At 41.4% G+C, this 26,568-nt stretch overlaps 1 protein-coding gene and 1 long non-coding RNA gene across 3 annotated transcripts in view; one reads left to right on the top strand and one right to left on the bottom strand.

Annotated features, from left to right (window-relative positions):
- DDIT4L (DNA damage inducible transcript 4 like) overlaps positions 1 to 26,568 on the bottom strand; it is a 382,966-nt gene that overhangs the window by 19,286 nt on the left and 337,112 nt on the right. The window lies entirely within an intron of this gene.
- Positions 844 to 25,473, top strand: LOC149125093 (uncharacterized). Of its 2 annotated transcripts, none has more exons than XR_016212391.1 (2): positions 844 to 1,139; positions 25,184 to 25,473. It is a non-coding gene; the product is annotated as an uncharacterized LOC149125093 (long non-coding RNA). The 2 variants fall into 2 exon arrangements; XR_016212392.1 differs by lacking the exon at positions 25,184 to 25,473 and adding an exon at positions 18,883 to 22,904 and having other exon boundaries at positions 855 to 1,139.

Below are 26,568 nucleotides of genomic sequence, written 5' to 3'. Positions count from 1 at the left end.
CAAGAGTGTGTGGTGAAGGTTAACTCAAATGTTCTTGCAGTTAAAAGTCATTTCATCTGATCTTCTTTTTTTTTAAGATTTACTTATTTATTTATTTATTTGAGAGTCATAGTTGCACGGAGAGGAGAGGCAGAGAGAGAGAGGGAGAGGTCTTCCATCCAATGGTTCACTCTCCAATTGGTCGCCAATGGCGAGAGCTGCGCTGACCTGAAGCCAGGAGCCAGGAGCCAGGAGCCAGGAGCCAGGAGCCAGGAGCCAGGAGCTTCTTCTGGGTCTCCCATGTGGGTGCAGGGGCCCAAGGACTTGGGCCATCCTCCACTGCTTTCCAGAGCTGGAGGGGAAGTGGAGCAGCCGGGACTAGAACTGGCATCCTTATGGGATGCTCGAATTCAGGCCAGGGCGTTAACCTTCTGTGCCACAGCGCTGGCCCCTCATCTGGTCTTCTTGAGGGCATGGCACAAGAGGGACTGGTAGCTTTGCATTTATGATGCATTCAAGGCCAAAAATATGCAAAGAAATAGTCTAGAGATATGCAAAGCATGTTGTTATGGGCATAAAAATCTTGGGAAAGTAGAAAATTTTTAAAGGCACAAGGGAAACAGTATCCAACTTAGATCAGCTTTCTGTCTCTGCTTTTTATGTTGCTGCTGTGAATTTAGGAAAATAAGCCCTCAATTTGATTGTGGTGTGGGTGTGCCCTGTTTTGCTGTGTGTTCAAAGATCTAAATTTTTGAAAATGAAATGATTCCCATCATGCCCTAAGAGATCAGAGCTTCCTGGAGAATCTCAGACTTGCTCCTTGGGAAGAATCTGATTCACTCTGATATTTATAGTGACTGTTTTGATTCAGTGCTGGTATCTTGGGCATCCAGTGCATTTATCTAGATGGTGGTGTTGTGAGATGTGATTTGCAAAACTATTCTGAAGGCTAAAGAAGCCTCTTTTTTTTTTTTTTTTTTGAAAAAAAAAAGTTTTTTTGAAGGCAAAACTGAGATTGAAACCTTTACAATTTTTAACACCTCTCTCTACCCCTTCTGGCTTCTCCTGGACTTGACAAGGATTTTTTGTGCCTAAGAATGACTTTTAAAGAATCGGAACAAATAAGACCCAGCATCTGGATCGTGTGTCACCAGCTGAAGGTACGGATTTTTGACTCTTTTTTAAGGGTGTCAGATGTGAAAACCACTCTGATTAAAGCCTCTTATGAAAGACAGCACAGTTCTTGGGAACTCCATTTCCCTTACTTCTGAGATAAACAAGTGTAAGAGACAGTGTGTAGCCAAGAAGGTGCGCTGTTCTTCTCTCCTCCTCCTTCCCCTTGTCCCCCGGGGTGCAGGTATCACAGCAGAAATCTTGTCTAGCAATGTTCAGAAAAGTGCTGTGAAAATGATCCCTCTTGGTGAGATGAACTTGCTTTCTCTGCCTTGCATTTGTTTCTGGTGGTACTTTGCTATGAAGAATAAGACATACACATACTCCTGAGACAGCCAATGAGGATCGTGCTTTAGTGTTCCAGGGCAAAGTCAGGAATGGTGGCCACCGTGAATCTGAAACCCTCAAGGATTGACCCTGGGTCTTACAGGCAGAGCACAGGGGTCAAAATTACAAGTGTGGGGGCTGGCGTGGCACAGCAGGTAAAGGTGTCACCTGCTACTCCAGCATCCCATTGATCTCAATGGGATCAATTCCATGGGTGATGGTTCCAGTCCTAGCTGCTCCATTTCCAATCCAGCTCCCTACTAACGGTGTGAGAAGAGCAGCAGAAGTTGGCCCAGGTGTTTGGGCCCCTTGCACTCATGTGGGAGACCTGGAAAAAGCTCCTGGCTTCTGGCTTTGTCCTGGCGCAACCCTAACCCTTGAAACCATTTGGGGAGTGAACCAGCAGATGGAAGATCTCTCTCCCTGTCTCTCCTTCTTTCTCTGTAACTCTACCTTTAAAATAAACAAAATAAATCTTTTTAAAAAAATTACAAGGGTGGAGGAATGGAGAAAAGAAGAGGAAGGGAGGCCAGAGAAGAAAGGATGGCAAGCTACTTTCCCCAAACTAAATTAGTGCTTTTCAACGGGGGAGGCTTGCCTCTCCTCCACTTGGCAATGGGTAACACTGGGGCATTTCTGGAGTCATTTGGGTGCTACAGCCTGGGAGTGGGGTAGGTGATACTGGTGTCTGGTGAGCAGAGCCAGTGATGTTGTCAATCATCCTACAACCTGAGGACAGCTCCTATCCCATGGGTTTATTCAGCCTTGATAATCAACCGTGCTGTGTTGGAAACCACTCTGGGCCTGCTAAAAAGGGACTCAGTGGTACAACAGTATTTTACACTACCCTGCATATGTATGCATGACCAGCAGACAGTTTTTCATCCCCTGGTGATAGACTGTATCTGTAATTCCTCCTGGACATTGTGAACAGGAGGATGTTTTTCTTTTTCTGTCATTCTTTAACTGAGACTCTGTATGTAAAAATAAACAGTACACATTGTTTTTCTTGGCATGTTAAATCTCTTGATCTCCCTATGTTATATGTTCAGCAGTTCCACTTATGCCCTTTTATCAATATCACCAGCAGAGAATTGCTTTTCGTGGCAGTGTTTATTTAATCACTGATTGATTTTTTTTAACAAATATTTATTGGGGGCCTACTGTGTACAGGGCCCTGTCGTTGATATATCTTAGACTTCAGCTCATCAGTGAACAGAACAGGACTTCTTGTAGAGCTTGTAATCTACCAAGGAAAATGGAGGGCAAATGGTAGACATAGCAGAAGAGCAAAGGATATGATATGTTAGAAAGTGTTAAGTACAAATTTCATAAGTATAACTTTAGTAATATAGTTATTCTTCCTACCTTATGCTCCCTCCCACCCACACTCCCACCACTCCTCCTCCTCTTTCTCCTATTCCCAGTCCCATTCTCCATTAAGACTCATTTTCAATTAACTTTGTACACAGAAGACTATACTAAGTAAAAATTTCAACAATTTGCACACACATGCACACATATACATAAAAACTGTTTGAGAACTAGTTTTTATAGTTAACTTTCATAATACAATTCATTTAGGACAGAGGTCCTGCATGGGGAGTTAGTGCATGGTGACTCCTGTTGTTACTATAACAATTAACACTCTGATGTATGACATCCATGACCACCTGAGGGTCTTGTTATGAGCCGCCTAGGCTATGGAAGTCTTTTGAGTTCACAAACTCTGTCAGTATTTGGACAAGGCCATAAGCAAAGTGAAAGTTCTCTCCTCCCTTTAGAGAAAAGTACATCTTTCTTTGATGGATACTTCTTTCCATTGGGGTCTCACTCACAGAGATCCTTCATGTAGAACATTTTTTTTGCCAGTGTCTTGCTTTCCATGCCTGAAATGCTCTCACAGGCCTTTCAGCCAGACCAGGAAGCCTTAAGGGCTGATTCTGAGGTCAGAGTGTTACTTAAAGCGATCGTAATTCTATGAGTCTGCTGTGTGGATGGCTTCCCATTTTGGAACACTCTCTTCTTTTTAATTATATCTATTATTATTATCAGACACTGGATCCTTTTTATATGATCACTTTAACACTTAATCCTGTTTATATGTTCACTTTACCACTTAAGATGTCATTTTTTACCACCCAGCTTAATGGGATTTGGGGTCCCATGACAAGTTTCTAAGACATACTCTTACAAGTAAGTGAATGGGAATAAGAGAAGGAGGAGGAAGTTTGTAACTGTAAAGCTGTGTACTTCTGCATACATTCCTATGGACTTACTTCTAAGTACTTGTTTCTTAAAAAAAAAGGAAGGGACAGGCTTTTGGTACAGCAGTTATTATACTGCTTGGGTGCCCATATCCTGTATCAGAGTGTCTGGGTTTGAGTCTCTGCTCTGCTCCAAGTCCAGCTCCTGCTAATGCCCACCCTGGGAAGCAGTAATGGCTCAAGTACGTGGGACACTGCCACCCTTGTGAGAGACCTAGATGGAGTTCCTAGCTCCTGTTGTGGCTTGGACCAGCCTTGGCTGTTTCAGACATTTGGAGAGTAAACCATCATATGAGAGATCTTTCTCTGCTTGTCTCTGCCTCTCTGCATTTCAAATAAAATTAACAAAAACAAAAACAAAAAATAAAGGGAAAGCAGCGAAGGTGAAGTGTCGGCATGCAGTCTTAGCCAGGAGAGCAGGGCTTCCTCACAGACAAAGCCGCATGAAGTGCAGAGTGGCAGCATCAAGGAAATGATCACCAGCATTCTTGTTTTCCTCTCAAATGCCTCTGTAACTCCTTGGTAAAAGGCATTATGAATGCAGCTGTAAATCCAGTAATCTTAAGTGCACCTAGCAAATTTTCTCCCGAGAAGGCCTTGCCCCCAGAAGCATGTTTTCATACTATTCTTGCCAATCCAATTTGTGAATTGGTTCACTGGTCTTAAGTTTAAAATGTAGGTCACCTGGATGTCTAGCTGTTGTGTCACGGTTCAATAATTTCCCGAGTCCTCTAGAGCATCACTGAAAATGAATCGCTCACAGCATCTCTCTAAACAAGATGGTTATTTGGCCAGCACAATATCTGCTATCGTATCTGTTATGCAGGCACAAATGACACACACTATGGCTTTAAACCACATAGCTTTCATTTATTCACTCACGTAAAAGTGATTACAAATGCACTGTGTGTGCAAAGATGTAAAAGGCATAGTTTTTGAAGAGCTCCCATGTAGAGGAAGTAAACAAAGGCACTTTCCTTCCTGGTGTGTAGTTAAGTGTTACCTGTAATCGAGATAGATATCAAATGTCGTAAAAATAGAGGGGCCAGAGAAGCTAAGCTCAGTGGGAGGCACTGAGGGGTTCCATGGAGAAGGTGGTATTTGAATAAATCTTCAAAATTTTATTTTTTACTTATTTATTTAATTGATCTGAAAGACCAAGAGAGAGAGGGAGAAGGACAGACAGACAGACTCACTCCTAACGGGCTGGGCCAGGCTGAAGACAGGAGACTGGTACTCATTCCAGGTCTTCCACATGGGTAGCAGGAACTCAACTACCACTTGAGCAGTTACCCGATGACTTTCAGGAACTGCATTAGCGGAGAGCTGGAACCAGGAGCAGAGTTCAGGCTTGAACCCAGATGCACTGATATAGGATAGGCATACCCAAGGGGTGTCTCAACTGTTACTGAATACGTCTTAGTAGGTGAGGGTAGTTCAAACAGGCAGAAAAAGCAGACAGGGAGGACACTCTAAGAATTAGGACGAGTGAAAGGAAAGAAATAGAGATGAGAGGCTGCCTAAAAATGTTTTGGAAACAGCTTACAGTAAGTGTACACTGTACGTACACAAAAGGTTTTTAAGAGATGCATTGGTTAAACATGTGGAGTGAGATGTGTTCATTCCAGGAAACCTGGGCTGACACATTTCTCTCTCCCTCTGTTTTCCACTGTGAAATGTAGGGAAGCATGTAAGCGAGGCTGTGCCTCTGTCTCAGAGGGGCTGGACTTCCTTTTCCAAGCTTATCTGATTTACACTTCAGTTTTTCACTGAAGCACTCCTGTCTGATTCAAAGAGTTACTCAGCATGAAATCCCCTTTCCAAGGTGCTTGTCTGACCCTGAGCAAAAAAATTACAGAGCCCGCAGAGCTGCTTTTCTGTATGTCTTCCTCCATTTAAAATTCCCTCCTCAAATTTATCCCCTCCTGTTCCTCATTCCTGTCTTACGCTATAGCTGTGGTCTAAGTTTCAGTGTTAAGCTTTATACTGTCTGTCTGTAAATCACACACTGATCTGAAAGATCCACATTTATGGTGTCACGAGGCAATTGGATGGTAATAGGTACATTTCAAGACTGAATCTTGACAATATCACGTTCAAGACAGTTTTCATGAAACAAAATGTATGCTAACATCCAGTGGAATTCAATACCCTACCTATCCCATAACTAAATAAACCTGTCTCTGGGAATCCACACATATGGCATAGCTATCATTTCCAACAACTGAATTGTTTAACTGAAGTGAATATTTATTGAGACTTACTAAGGGTCCCAGACACTTTGTTTGTTAGAGACCTTATGAAATTCTGGTAGCCACCATGTGATGTAGGGATTATTACCGTGATCCTTGCATATGTGGAGGAGGAGTAGGGCTCTGAGAGGGTGGAAAAATCTGCCTTTGACCTAGACAAGGAGAGGATGCAGGCTCTCTGGAGACCTGTTTTTCAGTAAACAAACTGAAAGAATAGACTTGTTTGCTCTCTTCCTGAAAAGCTAAAACGATGTTGGCAAATAAATTGTATTCTGGCATGTCACTTAAGAAGTGAGATGCTCTGACTTTCAGAGATTCCTTTCTTCGTGTTAGCCAATTCTCCTTGGTACACCCAGGATAACATTTAGGTCTACTTTGGGATATGAGAAACTAAAAAATTTTACATTGTGATGTAATAAGAAGAAAAAAGCAAAGAAATAGAATTAAGTTTCCTGACATCCAGTACTTGCCAGTATTTACAACCACAATTGTCAGACTGTGTTTAATTTTTTATATTTACCTGTTGTCACCCCTTCCCCCAAGCTTAAGTTGGTGAACTTCTAAAGGGTAAGAACCATGTCTTGCTCATTTTTCTCACCAAACTCAATATGCTTCAAACATGTATGATAAGTAATAAGTGCCAAAAAGACACCTATAAATTTCATGGCTGTCTTGATTGGTTGTGTGTGTTGTTCTTTAAAAGAACAGAGTTGAGGCCAGCACCGTGGCTCACTTGGTTAATCCTCCGCCTGCGGTGTCGGCATCCCGTATGGGTGCCACTTCTAGTCCTGACTGCTGCTCTTCCAGTCCAGCTCTCTGCTGTAGCCTGGGAAGGCAGTTGAGGATGGCCCAAGTGCTTGGGACCTGCACCCGCATGGGAGACCAGGAAGAAGCACCTGGCTCCTGGCTTTGGATCGGCACAGTTGCGGCCATAGTGGCCATTTTGGGGGTGAACCAACGGAAGGAAGACTTTTCTCTGTCTTGCCCTCTCACTGTCTGTAACTCTGTCAAATAAAAATAAATAAATAAATAAAAGAACAGAGTTGGGACAGGAATGTAGCTTAGCAGTTAAGAGACCCCTGTTCCACATCAGAATGCCTGGGTTCTCTTCATGTCCAGCTCCTGACTCCAGCTTCTTAATGCAGACCTTGGACTTGGTGGTGAAAGGTCAAGTAATTGGGTTCTTGTCATGCATGTAGAAGACCTGGGTTGATTTCCCAGCCCCTGACTTTGTCCTGGCCCAGCTCAGGCCATTGTGGGCCTCTGGGATATTTGGACAGTGAGCCAGCAGACTGACTCCTCTCTCTCTCTCGCTCTCGCTCTCTCTCATACTCACTCTCAAATAAACAAAAAGATACTTTAAAAACATCAGATTTCCCAGTCCTATATCCTGTATGTGTAATTTTTTAACACTGCTATTTTATGGTACTCTTACCTAAAGCCACTGCTAGAAATTCATTCTTCAACTCTGTTGTTCCACGTTGACCTGTGTTATTTTAGGCCAGTAGGTATGACTAATGTGACAGATTTAAAATAAATTATTATTTTTCTAAAGATAAATAAGGATGTGGAGGTGGTTTTGGTTAGTTAGTTTCACTATTTTAAAATATTATTTTTCCTATTCTCTCCTTAAGGTTGATGATATAAGAATTTTGTATTTGGCTAAGTACTTTTTTAAAAAAAGATTTATTTTATTTATTTAAAGAGAGAGTTACAAGTTATAGAGAGAGGTAGAGACAGAGAGAGAGGTCTTCCATCTGCTAGTTCACTCCCCAGATGACTGCCAGGGTTGGAGCTGCGCTGATCTGAATCCAGGAGCCAGGAGCTTCTTCTGGGTCTTCCATGTGGGTGCAAGGGCCCAAGGACTTGGGCCATCTTCTACTGCTTTCCCAGGCCATTGCAGAGAGCTGGATCGGAAGAGGAGCAGCCGGGACAAGAACCAGCATCCATATAGGATGCCGGTGTGTCAGGCCAGGGCTTTAACCTGCTGTGCCATAGCGCGCCCCCCCTCTTTTTAAAAAAAAAAAAATTATTTATTTATTTATTGAGAGGTGAGTTACAGAGAGAAGGAGAGACAGAGAAAAAGGTCTTCCATCTGCTGGTTCACTCCCTAAAATGCTGCAATGGCTAGAGGTGGGCCAATCAGGAGCCAGGAGCCAGGAGCCAGGAGCCAGGAGCTTCTTCCAGTTCTCCCACATGGGTGCAGGGGACAAGCACTTGGGCCATCTTCTATTGCTTTCCTAGGTCATATCAAGGAGTTGGATAGGAAGTGGAGCAGCTAGGACTTGAACCAGTGTCCATACGGGATGCTGGTGCTGCACGTGGAGGCTTAGGCTACTATGCCACAGTGCTGGCCCTAGGCTAAGTACTTTCATAGAAAATAAGATGGGTACTTTCCTATCAGCACAAAGTTGATAAAGTATGAGAAGTGTCTATCTTTTCCCTTAAATTCTTTTTGTCTTTTCTGTTTCTACTCAAATATTTACTAAACCTTAGAAAAAAATTTAGATCAACGACTATTCAAATAGTCATTGATCTTGTTACCTTTTCTACTAAGCAGCCATTTCAGTGAGATTTCTACAGGAAACTGGGCAGTGTCGTTTAGTGACGAGCCACTGAGCACAGAGCACTGAGGAAAACAGCCCTTGGCAAAGTCTGCGTCTGTGCTGATGCTGCCTGCTTCCCTTTGGTGTCCCTGATTCTGCCCTCTCCTCTGGATAGGAGAGTTCGTATTGCAACAGGGAACCATGGGATTAACTTGCTCCGTAGAGATGGTCCCAATAAGGAGTGCCTTCCAGTGAAAAATCCTCTTAATTGACTCTAGATAGTGATGATTCTTTTTTGTTTGTTTTAAAGATTTATGTATTTATTTGGAAGGCAGAGTTAAAGAGAGGCAGAGGTAGAAAAAGAGAGAGAGAAAGAGAGAGAGAGAGAGATGGTTGGTGCTGGGCCAACCTAAAGCCAGGAGCCAGGAGCTTCCTCTGGGTCTCCCACACAGGTGCAAGGGCCAAGGACTTGGGCCATCTTCTACTGCTTTCCCAGGCCATAGCAGAGAGCTGATTAGAAGTGGAGCAGCCGGGACTCGAATCGGTGCCCATGTGGGATGCTGGCACTGCAGGCAGTGTCTTAGCCCATTAAGCCACAGTGCTGGCCACAATGATGATTCTAACATTGTGGTGTTGTTTGAATCCTCCCCCATATTAAAGGGCACAGAAAATAACTTGTTAATGAGTAATGAACATAAAACAACAGTGGCATTCAGTGTTCACTGGTCAATGTGAACCTGCCTAATACCCTCAAATGTTTCTAGTTAATATTTCTGAAAATATTAAATAGAATGTTTGATGTCTTTGAAAACATTAAATAGAATTAATTTGTTTTCAATAGACTAAAATTGTTTATCTTTTTCCTTCCTTTTTGCCATAAAATTTTCTTTTGCTTTGATGTCAGAAACTTCTGCTAAATGATAAGACATGCAGTATCTAGGTTTCTTGGAGAAATTGGTTCAGAAGTCTTCTTAACTGTAGATGTATCTCTGTTCTCTGAAATTATGGCTATCACGTACAGGGGTCTTCTAAAACATCTTTTACTTTGTTAGCAGTCTTCCACTGTTTTTGTTTTTATCCAGCCAATTTGAATTTCAGGGAAAACTCAGCTGAATAAAACATTTCATGTAAATTTTGTTTGATCTTGTTTACATTTTTACCTCTAATGAGGCACAGATTCTTAAATCAGCCAACTTGAACTAATACAGCTGAAAGGCGATGCATCCCAACACAGCCTTTTCTATTCCAGGGGATTATGTTTTTTTTTTTTTTTTTAAGATTTATTTATTTTGAAAGTCAGAGTTACACAGAGAGAGAGAGAGAGAGAGAGAGAGAGAAAGAGAGAGACAGAGGGAAAGATTTTCCATCTTCTGGTTCACTCCCCAGAAGGCTGCAATGGCTAGGGCTAGGCCAGGCTGAAGCCTGGAGCTTCAACCAGGTCTCCCATTTGGTTGATAGGGGCACAAACACTTGGCCCATTTTCTGCTGCTTTTCCCAGGCCATTAGCAGGGAGCTGGATTGGAACTGGAGCAGCCAGGACACACCATCACAGGCCACAGTTTTAACTGCTAAGCCACAATGCTGGCCCCAGGATTATGCTCTTAAGTAGCATATTTCATTGTTTTGTTGAACACACCGAGCTTCCTCAGTCCTCCAGTTTTTAAAAATGGTCTTGAGTTCCTCAAAACCAAATTTTATTTTTTATATATCCAATACTTAAGATGCTGAAGGCTAACGAATAAGATTTGTGTTGTGTTTGAATTAAACATGAAAGCAGGGGCTGATACTGTGGCGTAGCATTTGTTAAGCCATCGCCTGCAGTGCTGGCATCCCATATGGGCACCGGTTCAAGACCTGGCTGCTCCACTTTCGATCCCGCTCTCTGCTATGGCTGGGAAAGCAGTGGAAGATGGCCCAAGTCCTTGGGCCCCTGTACCCATGTAGGAGACCTGGAAGATGCTCCTGGCTCCTGGCTTTGGATTGGCACAGCTCCAGCCATTGCAGCCAATTGGGGAGTGAAACAGAGGAGGGAATACTTCTCTCTATGCCTCTCCTCCTCTCTCATTGTAACTCTGGCTTTCAAATAAATAAATAAATCTTAAAAAAAAGATAAAACAAAACAAAACAAAAACACAAATGAACAGGAAAAGCACATTAAAAAAAACTCACACTGATCTTAAAAGAAAGGTGATCAATTTTCTCTTGAAACAACAGTTCTTGAAGACATTACTCCCTCAGAGTGGAGTCTAAACTCAGAGCCCAGCTTTGCCAAAGGAGATCCTTTGGCAAGTCACTTACTCTCTCAGTGCCTGTCTTTGTAAAACAGGCAACAAAACTGAGTAACAGCAAGGATTAAATACGTAAGGTACCTGGAACACTCAGAACACCTGGCACACAGCAGGGACTGTCCAACACACTTAGCTTGTCATTAGTCACCACCCTACAAGAATACTTCAGAAATTTCATGGAAAAATGGAATTCAAAGATGTTGTGAGTTCCTGACCGTGCCCTGGCTGTCTAGGGCAGGGGTGGATGGAAGATCAAGTATCTTCTGCCCTTCAACCTCTTAAGCAGTACTTTCCCTTCTCTCTGCTGCTGGTATTTCCCACCACCGCCTTGTTTCTATGTCTGCATCTTCAGTAACCTCTATGCCATGAACAGACTTTCCGGCTTTTTTCCTCTACATTTTTATTTCATTCTCCACTTGTAAAATCACAATTCTCATATCTGTTGTAGGAAATCAGACCTATTCTTCAAGGCTCAAGTGGAAAGCCATTTTATACTTGAACTTTCCCCAAAACATCAAGCTGAAGGCATTTTCTTCCTTTGAACTGCTCTAGCACTATTGTTGGTGTTGTTTCAGTTGAACTGTGGGAGCTGCCAGTACCAAAATGGAGTCATTTATGTCAAAACCTAAATGATGCATCCAGGCAGTCATGAATGGAGAGGCCTCATGTACAATTGCCTGGTAACAGGAGCCATTGCAAGAGATTCCACTGGACTGAAAACTTACACAAAGAACTGTAACCTTGCACAAAAGCCTTGTCTACAACACATCTGCCCAGCAACTGACTACCCACCTGGGACTGAGCCACCTTTGTTATTATTATTATTATTATTGTTATTATATTATTATTACACCAAGGATTATAGTTTCAGAGTAACTATACTATACCATATGTAGTCCTCCCATTTTGCCTTGAAAAATCTCTACTTTCCCTTACCTCCCTGGGTATACTTCCATGGTTCGCCATGGTATGCTACTCCAGACTTGCAAATCTCCTACTCATTCCCAAATAAACTATTTTTTTCCTATTAGGGAGCCTCTGCTTGTGATTTAGGTTCACACAGCCATTCCCTTTTCTTATTATCAGGATTATTTGTGCACATGTTATCCTCCCTACCAGCCTGTGAGCTCCTGGAAGGTAGAGACATGTCCTTGAATACTCTAGTGAGCAAAAGTTCAGTACCTGGTATAAAAAAGGAAACTGATTATTTCTTATTGAGTGCATGAATGTGTATCTTAGGGAACCTGTTCTCACCTTAGCACATTGTCTTCCTTCTGTTTCATTCTGGGTTCCAGGTAGCAGACATGACACAGAGGGAAAAAATCTCATTGTCCAGGTTTAACTGGCCAGAGGTTTGTCCAAGGAAGCCACTTCCTTTTACAAGACAAGAAAGCATGGGTCAGTTCACTCTGTTTTCCATGAGGTGTTGTTTATTGTTTTCATTTAAATATTTCAATGAAATATTTATTTTCCCATTCTCCATTGATGTCTTTGTTTTTTAAAAAATTTATTTAGGTAAAGACAGAACAGAAAAAATCCTGCTCCTTTTATTTATTTTAAATGAAAATTTTGCTGCATTAGAGAGAAATTATCATTAGATTTCACAGAGGAACAAAAATTTTAATTATTAGACTGTGAAATGTCCCCAAGCAAATTTTTCCTACAATCTCATTAAATTTTTAACTTTTTTAAAAAGTCCTAAACTTTAATTTGACTCACTGAAGGCAATGTACTCATGTAACTATAAAAACTGTAAGACATTCAGAAGGCTAATAAAAACAAAAACTAAAAATTCAAGCAATTCAGCCAAAGCAGGGAGCAATAATTGCAAAAACTACTGCAGTCAAAAATGTTAATTCTGAGCACAAATCCAGAGGAAAATGTGCTGGGAGCATGGCAGTTGCTAAGGTACCTCTCATTTTGGTGATGAAACCACACACTACTAGGTGCAGGGTATTTAATGATGTTGCCTGGGAATTCTCATAGTGGCTTTATGCTGAACTCTGGGGAGGAAACCCTTAGCACCAGTAAAAGGCTCTTCTCATACTCAATCCATTTATGCAGAGGGTATGTTAGACAACATTTTTGCTAGAAAGAGAACTTCAGGGTTAGGCAAGTGATGCAAACCAATTATTTATTATTTATTTATTTATAAATAAATAATAAATAAATTATTATTTATTATGCAGGAGTGTACCTAGCTCACAATAACAACACTGTCATTCTAATAAGCAGGTTGGATAGATCCTAGAGACAGATGAACATTTTTCAGGTTACAGCGCATATCCTGGGGAAAAGTCCCAGGCAGAGTGGTTGTGCGTTATTTGAGGCAGCCAACTGATGTAGAGATTCATTAAACACAGCGTGCCTTAGAGGACTTAGAGTGTGTTAAGATGTCAGTAGAGACAATAAGGAAGAGCCTAGACTAAAGGAAACAACATCCAAGCAGGAGACAGGAAAGCATGGGGCATTGCCGACACGCATCTCAGCACAGCGAGAACAGGACTCGATCCGAAAGGCGACCAACGAAGAGCTGGCACCAAGGGCTTCCCTTGCTCCTTTTGGAGAAGATGGAAGAATGAGAACCTGAATGTGTGTGTTGATTTAGGTTTATAACCTAGGTAACTCTATCATAAACAGCATGTGGTTCTTTCAGCATTGTATGAATTTAGTCTTTCTCAGCAATCTTCTAGTTATACCCACAAAGTCTCAGTATAAAGAACCAGGGTAGGTAAAAAAAAAATTGTTGACAGTTTGAATCAAGATTTTTGTGAGTGAGCAGAACCAGACATAGCAGATTTGTAAATACAAATCACTCAGAATAAAAATGCAATTTTTTAAATCACATCTATAACTAACTGCTCTCTTTTCAAAACCCTTGTTCACTAATTAGCAAGAAAACATGTAAATATCCTATGTGGTTTAAAGCTTAATCAGATCTAGCAACTTAAATGTTCCATTTAGATAATAATCTGCCTTTTTTTCCCCAGTAGCTCACCTCTCTCCAAGTTTTTTCTCCTGAAGTGTAGAGAGAAGGGGTGTGACTTAGGTGGGCTTGTGTGCGTGGGCAAGACTCAGGGACCTCATTCTAGATGTTTCCTGTTGACCTGCAATGGTTTGTCTGCTGTCTTCTGTAAGTGAAGTTTGCCACCAGGGTGACCTCTGTAGGGTTGGGCTCGAATGGCTTGGAGATGGGGCAGCCTGGGCATCACCAGAGTTAGAGTACTCTCTTGGATCTGGTGGGATATCGCAGTTGGTGTTGACTCTGGACACCTGACCTGTAGCTCTGTCTACAGATTTCTTTGTGATGCATTTGCTGATAAGCAGCTCCTTTTCCCCCAACCATGGCCAGACTTTCCCTACTTCTCCATGTTCTATTTGGGCACCAAAGATAGCAGAGGAAGCTCTAGTTCTGAAGCCTCCTCCACCCACTCCTCTACACTTTCCTATCAGATTGAAGTGGCCACAAAGCAGGAAGAAGTTGGAACAGCTCATCTCTCACCTGAAACCTAACCTGGAGAGGGGGCGATAGCCTGTTTCTGTGATCAGTTTACCTTCAGTTATAAAATATTGGGCTCCTTCTGGGATCAGATCCTAAAATGGGATCCACAATAGGCCACTTCACTCTCCTTTTCTCTCTTTTTCTTATTTCTACCATCACTGGGCCTGCAAGGGAAGCATTTTCCCCTCACTTCCCCTGTATCTTATTTTCTCTCTTGATTCTAATCGAGGCTTAAAAAATTATCTTCTCCATACATCTAAGTCATAGAAAGATGTAGAAACCGAGCTTTCTTAGTTTGGTGACTGATTTATCAAAAGAATCTGGAAATCAATAATTAAAAAAAAATCTTTCTCCAGTCGATAGCATTGATTTGTTTCCTAATCCTAGTTGGAGCATCAGAAATCTCCTTCCTCTTTGCATTTCTGGTTAGTAACCACCCAACTTTGTTTGCACTCAATGACCCCAACCAAACTCTTTCAGGCATCGAAGATGATAAAGTCAAATATGTGATTGGCTTTGTTGTAAAGATTTATTTATTTATTTGAAAGTCAGAGTTACACAGAGAGAAGAGAGGCAGAGAGAGAGAGAGAGAGAGAGAGAGAGAGAGAGTCTTCCATCCACTGGTTCACTCCCCAGTTGGCCACAACAGCCGAGAGAGAGAGAGAGAGAGAGAGAGAGAGAGAGAGACAGATCTTCCATCTGCTAGTTCACTTCCCAGATGGCTGCAAAAGCCAGAGTTGGGCTAGGCTGAGGTCAGGAACTTCATCTGCGTCTCCCATTTGGCAGGGACTTAAACACTTGGGCCATTTTCCATTGCATTCACAGACCAATATTAGGGAGCTGGATCGGAAGTGGAGCACTCAGGATAGGAACTGTGCCCACACAGGAGATCAGTACTGCAAGCGGCAGCTTTACCTACTATTCCAAAATTCTGGCTTCAGAGTTGAATTACCTTTGTGCTTATCTTGGTATCTCTCACAATTTTAATTCTTGCACTTAATTCTGAGAAAACAGTAGGAGGTTGAACAAAAGACATTGACCAATACTGAATTGTTTTCTTTTTGAGTGAAAAGAAATTTAGCTTTTTTTCTGGATACAACTAAGAGCATGTTCTGAATTTCTTTACTCTTAAGCAAATATCCTGATACATGAAATAAATGATGTTTTCAAGCAATCTGAAATTTAAGATGTTTGAGGCACAAAAATAGCTGCAGTTAAAATGCTGAAGGTTATTCTCCTTGACATTGATCTAAATTAATTTTTTAAAATTTTATTTTCAGTTGTTGGCAGCAACGTCATACTTTACACCTATATGTCGTGTGATGGGTATATAGATCTGTATTCCTAATAGAATATTTTTGATATCAGGTACACTGTACTGTGGAAAGTTGCCCTTTAGTTATTAAGCTTGCAAGAATTTTTTTTTTTTGGATTTGAAATTATACATCTGGTGATATTTACCCAAACCTCAAGCAATCTGCTGAAAAGAGAAATATCCCTTGAATCCCTTCTGTTTCAGTTGGACTGGGCAGAGTGATCATCTCTGCTTTCTAACATAAAGACCATCCTTCCCTTGGGCAAGATGCACGCAAAGGAGAGACTTCCTTCTGCCTTCATCCAAACATCTGTTAACATAATACCATCTTTCTCAGTCACGGATATCTTACCTTCCTGATTCTACCTGCTTTGAACGTAACTTAAAAGGCTCCTATTGTTATCTTTATTGTCTTTGACTTTAGATTGAGCTTTTCTAACATTTTAGTTCTATTATTTTAAACTTGTTTAATGTTAAAAAGTTCTGTTTTACTTATTTTACTGGGACTGGGGTGGGGAGAGATATCCTGTCTGCTGATTAAGTCCCTAAATGCCCACAACCAGACCAAAGCTGGGAGTAGGGGACTCAATCCACATTTCTCATGTGGGTGTTAGAGACCCAACTACTTGAGCCATCACCGGCTGTTTCTCAGGGTCTGCTCTAGCAGGAAGCTGAAATTGAGAGCAGAGCAGGGACTAGAATTCAGGCATTCTGAAAGGGAAGTGAGCATCTTAGCTGGCCTTTTAGACTTCTTAATTGCTAGACCAAATTCTTGCATCCCCACTCCCAATTATTTTTTTTTAAGTTTTATTTCATTTTTTTGAAAGGTAGAGTATCAGAAAGAGGGAGAGACAGAGAAAAAGAGATCATCCATCCATTGATTCACTCCTCAAATGGCCATATCATGGACCAGACAGAAGCCAGGAGCCCAGAAACTCTATCAAGATATCTCACACAATGTTGACCTTAGGGCTCTTTTGTTTAAATGCAAACAGCAAGATAAAATGATCTTCCTGAATTGAATAAAGTTTTGTGATTGTGCTGGAAAACATCTGGGAAAAAATGAACTTTTTCTTCTTTTTTCCTTTTGACTCATTAGCGCGATGTAATTCTTAGAAGAAATTAGTAGAAAGACAGAGGAGTTCACCTTGAATACTCTGGCTGCTTAATTTCAGAGATAACTTTTCTGTTATTTGTGATACATGGTTAAATTATCAATATAATGGAAAAAAATTAACATTTCCATTTTTCTCACTTAGTTACCATTCTCTCACTCCATGGTAAGAACATCTATTATGTGCTCATTTAGCAAAAATCCTGAATTCAATAACAGTATTATTAACTTACTCCTAACCCCTGAAACCTCATGAATTTCTCTTCCCTCAGAGTCCTTATTCATACAATGTGAAAATAGTGCCTGGATGTGTTCATTCACTGGGTTATTTGCTATTAACATGTTTTGAAAATTGAACTAAATTCAATTCAAGTTGGTTATTTTCCCAAAGATAGCCAGGGGTTCTTCTTGAAACAGATTTCCTCTGACACCCAAATAAATGTGGAGCGCCGCTGTCGTTAACATTGCTGTCCAATCTGAAACTGCTCTGCTTCAACGGTCAAAATCTTGTCTACCGTTGCTTTAACTCTGGGCACATCGTAAGTCGCTACAGGTGGAGAGCCTGACAAATTTTATTATTGCTTTCCCCCTTCCATTCTCATGATAGGGAAAGCAGGCTGCTATGTTTCAGTTAGGACCACAAGGGCAAACTTCGGAACAGAAAGCACAATCCAATGTTGACTCTATTTTTATTCTTGCGCAAAGCCAGATCTGGATAGTTGCAAAAGATGGTGTGGCTCCTTGATTTTAGCAGAGAGTAATACATGTTGAATGAAGGAAGGGTGAGTAAAGAAGAGACAAAGACCTGTCAATCATGACACTGCCCTGTGAGCATTGCTCAGATCCTGCTGGGAATGGTAAAGTGAGACTTGAATGCTTCCCTGTTCGGTGCATGACGAACTGTGCCATCTTCACTCTTGACCACTACCGCAGTGAGGCAACATTTTCTTGCTATCTATTCCATTTATGATGCAGCAGTCATTCCTCACTCATGTCATGAAGAAGCAAGTATTGTGTTTTTCTAGTAGATACGAGACTAAAGCTTAGAGAGTTTAGTTGCTCAAAGATTCATATATATTCAGGCGTAGATGTAAGATTAGAAAGCAGGTTTTTCTGACTTAGAGATCCTGCTCAAATCAAAGCTCTGTCTAACACTAGCTTTCACAGTGAACAAAATCAGGGCCATGGTAAATGAGAAAAGCTCAAGAAACAGGGGGTGGGGTGAGGAGGAGGGAAGAAGAGGCTGTGTGGTGGGAGGAATGAAAGCCGTCGTCAAATATCTTAGACTGTAATGTGGAAAAGAGGTTGGATTTTTTTGTTTGTTTGTTTTTATGGCTCCAAGGGAAATTAAAGAATCTTTGGGTGGAATTCACTGAGCCATAGATGAAAGAAAGATCTCCCAAACCCTCTGTGGTGTATAGAATTGGGTTGCTTTTGGAAGAAGAAGATCCCTTTTCTTTAGAGGTATTGCATAATTAATAGATAGCCACAGAGTGGGACATTATATTACAGGCATTGTACAGATAGTGGGCTTTCTATAAAATCCCTTTCAACTTTTAAAATATGTGTATAAAGATACTTTGTAGAGTAGAAAAAATTGTTCTGGAAATTCATGCATTTTAATAGGATTCGTACTCAGAGCTTTTATCCCAGTAAGAATGAGAGTAAACCATCTGCATTTTCTTCCTCTGTTTCTTGACTATTGAAAGGGATAAACTTACGAGATGTTTGCCTTTGTGGTTGGGTTGTTTGGGTGGAGAAGCCTTAATGGTTTTTTCCTAAAGTCAAATCTGTTGCTCGGGTTCCATTAGTTGCATGCCCACGTCCAGTAGTTATTGTGGCTGTTGGGCAGATGAAATGAACAGACTGTTCCCATGAAGAGACCGGTGTGATTGCTCTCAATTCTCTGTCTGAAACCCAGCAGTCACACTGGCAAAGGTGGAAGGAGAAAGTGTCAGTGCGTTTGTAAGACATTCAAACCTTGAGCAGGTGGTAGTGTTCAGGGCATTTCCTTTCAGCAACCAAATGCATGAAATCCCACAAATGTGAAAATCCCACATTTTCAATGTATCTCTAGCTGGGGTTTCCTAATCAATATGCCATTTTGTTTTTCGTTTAGGGTGTATACAATCAGAAGTTACGTGTGAATTGCTCATCAGGCAACATAGTGGTTTAATGAGAGATGGCTTTGAAAGCACCGCCCACATGGAGCTTGACAAAACAAAACAAAGTTTCCCCCAATTGATCTGGACTCTACAGCATTGCACTAATATTGCACTGAAACATAGAATCAAACAGATTGCCTAAAACTCAATGATGTTGTCCTTTCCCTAGAAGTTCTTATGTCTCAGAGCTGAAGACAAATTACGGAAGACCATGAAACAGCTTCAGTTCTAATACTAGCTGGAAGCTACTGTGAGGTCCAGGAAAAAGTTATGTAATGATGACCTTGGGTAGGAGCCTCCTCAGAGTATGAGAATAGCACGTAAATAGTATTTAAATAATAGTATGAGTGATAGTATTTAAATCCTCCTGAGTGAGGTAGATATGATTATTGTCTATTTTACATTCATTTTTATCATCTTGTTAATGTTCAATTTTTATTTTAATGTACAGAATTTAAAAAGTCAAACAATGTAGGGGCCAGTGCCATGGCAAAGCAGATATAGCCGCCGCCCGCAGTGCTGGCATCCCACACGGGTGCTGCTTCGAATCCCGACTGCTCCACTTTCCACCCAGCTCTCTGCTATGGCCTGGGAAAGCAGTAGAAGATGGTCCAAGTGCTTGGGCCCCTGCACGTGTGTGAGAGACCTAGAAGAAGCTCCTGACTCCTGGCTTTGGATAGGTGCAGCTCCGGCAGTTGTGGCCATCTGAAGAGTGAACCAGCAGATGAAAGACCTCCCTCTCTCTCTCTCTCTTCCTCTGCCTCTCCTTCTCTCTCTGTGTAACTGTGACTTTCAAATAAATCAAGGTATCTTAAGAGAGTCAAATACTGTTAAATAAGTGTCAAATAAGGTTTGCCTTATTCTCTCAAGATGTATATTCCACTCCTCAGATATGATGATTTTCATTTCTTTTAGTTACTGATTCTAGTAAATACCTACATATGTTTAACAGCAAACTTACACTAATATTTAAACATATTTCATTTTAGATATTGTCTATTAAATGTAGAAAAATGAGGATTCTGCTCTCTTAAGCCCCTCTTCACATGTACATGTATTTGTTTCTTTAAATACTTGCAAAGAGGCTTTGTGATCAAGTCCATATTGAGGGTTTGCATTGTTTCAATCTTGTAAAATTCCACTGCTTAATGAGTTTCTTGTGCAAGCTTTTATTTTTGTTGTGAATTCACTACCTCTTTTTTCTCCTTTGTTTAACTTTTCTTTTCAAGATTCTAGTTAAGATTTCCTACATCCTCTAAAATATTTCAATTCTGTTTTCCACACATCCTTCTTCCTGCGTAGCTATGGTCTTGGGATTTATCTTTGCTATCATTCAATGAGATCACCCCTTGCATTCCAGCTGACCTTTTTGGTTTGATTTTTTCTTTAGATGGAGCATAGTCTCTGGGAATCTAAAAAAATGGTTCATAGGATCAAAATCTTTGGAGAACTTATTCCACTGCAATATTTTGTTGCTACTGACTTGGATCTCTGCAGAGGAAGACTCAAGGGTGAAAGGCCATAGTTGTTGATACAACTGTCTAGAGTAGTTTGCATTCAGGAAGAGAGAGGCCTGTGAACAAACTCAGAGTCTACCAGCAGCAACTTCTCTAGGTGTCATCAGTACAGAACAAATGCACTTCAATTACTGAGAAACGCTGACATTATTTGAAAATAGACTATTGTGCTGTGAGCTCACCAGGTGGTAATGTTGCATAAATAATTGTAGGTAATATTTAATTCATTATTGTAAGGAAATGGGCCCTATGAGACTAGTTTTGTGTGTGATTCAAATATGTCCCATCCATTTTATAAAAGAAACACACAGGTGAAAAGATTATAAGTTCTAAAGAGACCTGAAGTTGTCTGTAGGATAGCCTAGGAGGGTCCTGGAATTCCTGAACTTGGGCATGGTTTTTTATTTTGTATTATTTAAGTCGTTTAAGCTTCAGTCATCTAAAAAGATGGAGATAATATTAGTACCCTCTTATGTAGTATCTACAATTCTTAAGACTTAAAGAGGCTCAAGACACATGAAAATGTTAAGAACAATTGAACCCTAACTTTCCCTTTATTCCATAGAGGAAAAACAAATCCCATGGAGGTTGGCTGTTGTGTCAATGCAACATGTACCTTTAGCATAGCGGGGTCCAGAGTGCTGATTTCCTGACTCTTAGATTGGTGGGTCTTCCCATGCCAACTTCAGTCAGGTTTATAACTGAGTCCTATCTATCATTATGACTCATCTATTTTCTAAGAGAAGGAGAGGCGAAAGCTCTTTGTTTTGAAATTCATTGCCTACAATGAAATATGGCCAAAGAGGCCTCTGAAACAAGAGAGTTTCAAGGGAGTAGCATTTATTTTTTATCATTACTCATTCTCCTCACCCAATCATAAGAAAAATATGAATACGGATAAATCAATGTAGATTTACAGTCTTGACAGTATTATATAACTCAAGTGTACGTTTGCATCTAAAGACAATTACAACCATGTCAGAGGAACAAATATTCGGCTAATGCAATTTTTACAAAGTTTCATTTATTTGAAAGGCAGAGTGACAGAGAGAGGAGGAAAGATGCAGAGAGAAAGACAGAAATGTTCTATCCACTGTTCATGATTCAAACGCCGGGCCAGGAACTCCATCTGGGTCTCCCATGTGGGTGACAGAAACCCAAGTATTTGAATTATCAGCTGCTGCCTTCCAGGGGTATTGGCAGGAATCTATATTTGAAGCAAAAGGTGGGATTTGATCCCAGGCATTCCCATATGGGATGTGGACATCCTAAATCATGGCTTAATCTGTTGCACCACAACACTGGCCACGCTAAAGTACTTTTGACCCAGGAGAGCAGGGTCTTTGTTTAAGTGATCTCTTTTGCATCACCAATTAACCTAGTATTGTGGGAATGGCCTAATTGGTTGATAATTTGCAGTCATCAAATAATCAAAAAAAAAATTTTTTTTTTTGACAGGCAGAGTGGACAGTGAGAGAGAGAGACAGAGAGAAAGGTCTTCCTTTGCCGTTGGTTTACCCTCCAACGGCCGCCGCTGGCGCGCTTCGGCTGGCGCACCGCGCTGATCTGATGGCAGGAGCCAGGTACTTCTCCTGGTCTCCCATGGGGTGCAGGGCCCAAGCACTTGGGCCATCCTCCACTGCACTCCCTGGCCACAGCAGAGAGCTGGCCTGGAAGAGGGGCAACCGGGACAGAATCCGGCGCCCCAACCAGGACTAGAACCCAGTGTGCCGGCGCTGCAAGGTGGAGGATTAGCCTAGTGAGCCGCGGCGCCAGTCCAAATATTGTTTTGATTACCAATTACATTCATTTTTTTTTTACATTTGTGTTGCTTCATTGTTTGCAAAGTGCTATCACATATTATTTGAATCTCAAAAACAAACTGGTAGGATAACCTGTCATTATCCATATGTACAGATGGGAAATTGAGGTCAGGGGTTTGAGGAGACATGCTTGAAGTCATGGAGCTAATAAGGGTCACAACTGGAACCAGAATACTGTTTTCTGATTAGAAATTTATTCTTTTTGCACCTTACCATGTGGTATCCCAGACATCATTCATCACAGTGACTGCTAAACTCCAATGATAGATACACATCATAGGTGATGGTGAAACCAGTGTGTGCCAGGCTGTCCTTGAGGGCTGGCAGCCATGCCCTGCACCAAGGAAGCATGCACTTTCAGCCTGCCAGTATGACCAGGCTGGCGGCATGTGGCTTTAGGCCTGGCCAGATACAGGATCCTAAGAAATTTGGGTCAACTCACTCACTCACTGGGATCAACTTAACTTATTCTATTTTGAGTAGGCGTTGATAGTAGATGAGGAAACAAGATATTTTCCAGAGAACATAGAGCAAGTGCATCAGCGAAGATTTATTAAATTACTATACTCTTCAAAGGACTCATGGTAATGTAATTCATGTCCAAATTTTGGATCAATAAAAGTTGGGTTTAAAATCTTGAAGAGTCTGGGTTTCATCCTTTGATTTTAACTAAGAAATAAATCATATAATAATGGAGTTCATGTAAATAATTGCTTTTCAGTAAGTTTATCTTTAAGCTTTAAATTTGTATGAAAAAGATGAAAAAAATTTTTTAAAGATATATTTATTTATTTGAAAGGCAGAATTATAGAGAGGCAGAGGCAGAGGCAGAGAGAGAGAGAGAGAGAGAGAGGTCTTCCATTCACTGGTTCACTCCCCAAGTGGCCGTGAATAAATCTGCCCTGTGAGCCCAGGACATGCAATGATTACTAACGAGTTACACATTTCTGGCTTGCTTGCGATGGAGACAGAAGTTTCCACTCTCACTCTCTAGGTCCTGATGTAGTTCCGGTGGGATCTCCAAAGGCCTTGTTTGGAATGAGTGTTGGTTTCTCAAAGAGTGTGAATTGGCGAGGCTGCAGTTTGGAAGCCCTAAGCAAACTGTAAGATAAAGGGATTTTGAGTTTCATTCCTGCTTAGTTCTGCATGTGGCCAGAGCCGCAGTGTGCACACTTCTCTGGATGTATCACAGAGCTTGGCTTCACTAGACCCTAAAACATGGTGTCATTTTCTCATAAATAGTGAAGTGCCACTTTTGCAAGGAGATTATAATCCTCTGTGAAAAACAAAAATCCCCCGTCTTAAATCCTATTCCTGCTGGAGTCTCTGGGTAATTAATCTCCATTCCTTTTCCATCACTGTAACTGTTTCGAACACTGTACCCACCTGGATTCAGAAACCAATCAAAGACAAGGCCCAGTTTCGTGTTCAGCCTATATGATTTTATAGACTGGACAACCTAATTTTTAAAGACCTCAATTTTTCCTCGCTCTATCTCAGAATTTCCCTCAATAGCACCTTCTTTTTCTTTTCTCTCATTTAGCTGGTATTCAGCACAGTATTATTCCCCATTATTTACCTTTGCTTTCTGTGGCTTTACTAATGTGAAGAAGGTTTCTTGGGGTAGACCTCCAAGGTCCACCCAGTCCTCAGCATTTTCTCTGCTTCGTGCTGCCTCTGCTCATCATCAAAACTTTCTGGTCTATTGGGCAGTGCTCAGATACAATGTGGGGGCTACCTAAGGGACTATCTAAGAATCATAAGAAAATTTATCATCCCAAGTACTTGGACAATTGCAACCAGTACTCATCTACATTGGTATTTCCATCTGTCTATGCCTATGAAGTCCCTGTATGTTTCCTCTGTATTCCATTTGCTATAGAACTGGAGCAGGGAAGGCAGTGTACATAAAAAGTTAAGCACCTGCTGGGAAATCCTGATGGGTATCTATCATTCACTTTGCTGTTTTCTTCTGGTTCTGAATTCTTGGAAGGTTTAAGAGAAATTTCTGTATTTGACAACTGAACTAACAGCTAGACTAGGGGAAAACATACTGTTGAAATCTGTCAATGAATGTTGCTAACAAAAGCTGCATTTATAGACAGGGAGCAGACAAAGCCTAGTAAGACCATGGAAAGAGGTGCAAGCAGGCTGACAGGCGTGATACCTCAGCACAACACGTTCATGCTCCACTGAGCACTGGTTGTGTCCAGTGAGATTTGATTGGTCACAGATGACGATTCCAGCCTTGTGAGCTGGTCTTTCTTTCAGTGTTTGTGATTAGTGTCAAGTGTCAGGTAAGGCTCACCTCCAACAATAAGATTAAATATATACTCAGCTAAGCAATGTAAGATTTTAGCTTCCTGTCACCCAATCATGCCACCCAGGTAATTCTTGAGTAATGAGCCCTCAGGATAAATTAGTTAAAAGAAATTCTAGGGCTTCCTTCCTCAAGCAATGCAGGTTGATACTTATCACTTGAAATGATGGGGATGGACCTTCCCAGTCTTAGTGGTAAATTGACTAAGATAGCTTATGATAAAAGCTTCTGAGATAGACTTGGATAGAACCCTGAACCACACACAAGCAAGGAACTTATAATTTCATCCAAAACCAAGATTGGCTATATACTTTGAAGGTGGATAAAGAGGTTTCTTGAAGTTTTAGTCACTGATACAAATACTGTATAGCACAATGGATGATGTTTGTGTAGATCTATGTCTTTTCTTGTTTTTGATGCCTATCGAAGCCAAACATAACCTTCATAAACAAGAAAATGTATATATTTATTTTCTAAAAACATTTTTATTGGAGACTACTAAAAGGATATTTATAGGAGATTAATATTGAAGCACTGGGGCTGGTGCTGTGACCCTGGCCTGAAGTGTCGGCATCCCATATGGCATCCCATACAGGTTCAAGGCCTGGCTGCTATACTTCTGATCCAGCTCTCTGCTATGGCCTGGGAAAGCAGTAGAAGATGGCTGAAGCCCTTGGGCCCCTGCACCCGCTTGGGAAACCCAGAGAAAGCTCCTGGCTTCTGGCTCCTGGCTTTGGATTGGCACAGCTCTGGCCATTGTGGCCAACTGGGGAGTGAACCGTCGGATGGGAGACCTCTCTCTCTCTCTCTCCCTCTCTCTCTGCCTCTCCTCTCTCTGTGTAACTCTGACTTTTAAATAAATAAATAAATCTTAAAAAAATTGAAGCATTAATAGCATAGTTTGTGTAGAAGACACTGTTGGTTTTCACCTTTTGTCTCCAGAAGTGGGCTCCTTGCAAGCCCTGACCTGTGGCTTATCTCCTGCTTGGAAACACCACACTTTTGGTGGGATATTGTCAAAGGTAGGTAATAAAATTATACCTCTCATCTATTTTTCAATTCCTTAAGTCAAAGCTTTAAAAGAAACCGAGAATGTTTGAATTAAACATTCATTTCTAGGCCGGTGCCGCAGCTCAATAGGCTAATCCTCCGCCTAGCGGCGCCGGCACACCGGGTTCTAGTCCCGGTTGGGGCACCAGATTCTGTCCCGGTTGCTCCTCTTCCAGTCCAGCTCTCTGCTGTGGCCAGGGAGTGCAGTGGAGGATGGCCCAAGTCCTTGGGCCCTGCACCCGATGGGAGACCAGGAGAAGCACCTGGTTCCTGCCTTCAGATCAGCGCGGTGCGCCGGTCGCAGTGGCCATTGGAGTGTGAACCAACAGCAAAGGAAGACCTTTCTCTCTGTCTCTCTCTCACTGTCCACTCTGCCTGTCAAAAAAAAAAAATTCATTTCTTTGTTGTTCCCCATATCTGATTCATAACTTCTATATCCATGTCTATTTTTTATACTTATTCATCAGTAATTCCACAAAGATTTGAAGTTGCTTATAAAAGGAATGTGAATAGGCTCCAGGGTTGTGGCACAGTGGGTTAAGCCACAGCCTGTGACACCTGAATCCCATGTCAGAGTGAGACTTGAGTCCTGGCTGCTTCCCTTGCAATCCAGCTCCCTGTTGTTGTGCCTGAGAAGGAAGCAGAGGGTGGCTCAAATGCTTTGGCTACTGCCACCCACATCAGAGACCAGAATGGAATTCCTGACTCCTGGCTTTGGCCTGGCCCAGATCTGGCTGTTAGCAGTCATTCAGGGAGTGAACCAGCTGATGGAAGATCTTTTTCTTTGTCTCTCCCTATCTCTCTATCACTCTGCCCTTCAAATAAACAAAATAAATCAGTTTTTATAAGAATGGAATGTGAATAATAAAAGCAGATCATAAACACTCAGTCTGAATCAGACAGTTGTGAGTAGTGGGAGCTGCATCACTA

This window comes from Oryctolagus cuniculus, chromosome 8 (genome assembly GCF_051225735.1).
Source record: "Oryctolagus cuniculus isolate XC-2025 breed Fujian yellow rabbit chromosome 8, ASM5122573v1, whole genome shotgun sequence".
In the NCBI taxonomy this organism is placed as follows: Eukaryota; Metazoa; Chordata; class Mammalia; order Lagomorpha; family Leporidae; genus Oryctolagus; species Oryctolagus cuniculus.
This window is presented reverse-complemented; position numbering and strand designations above follow the sequence as displayed.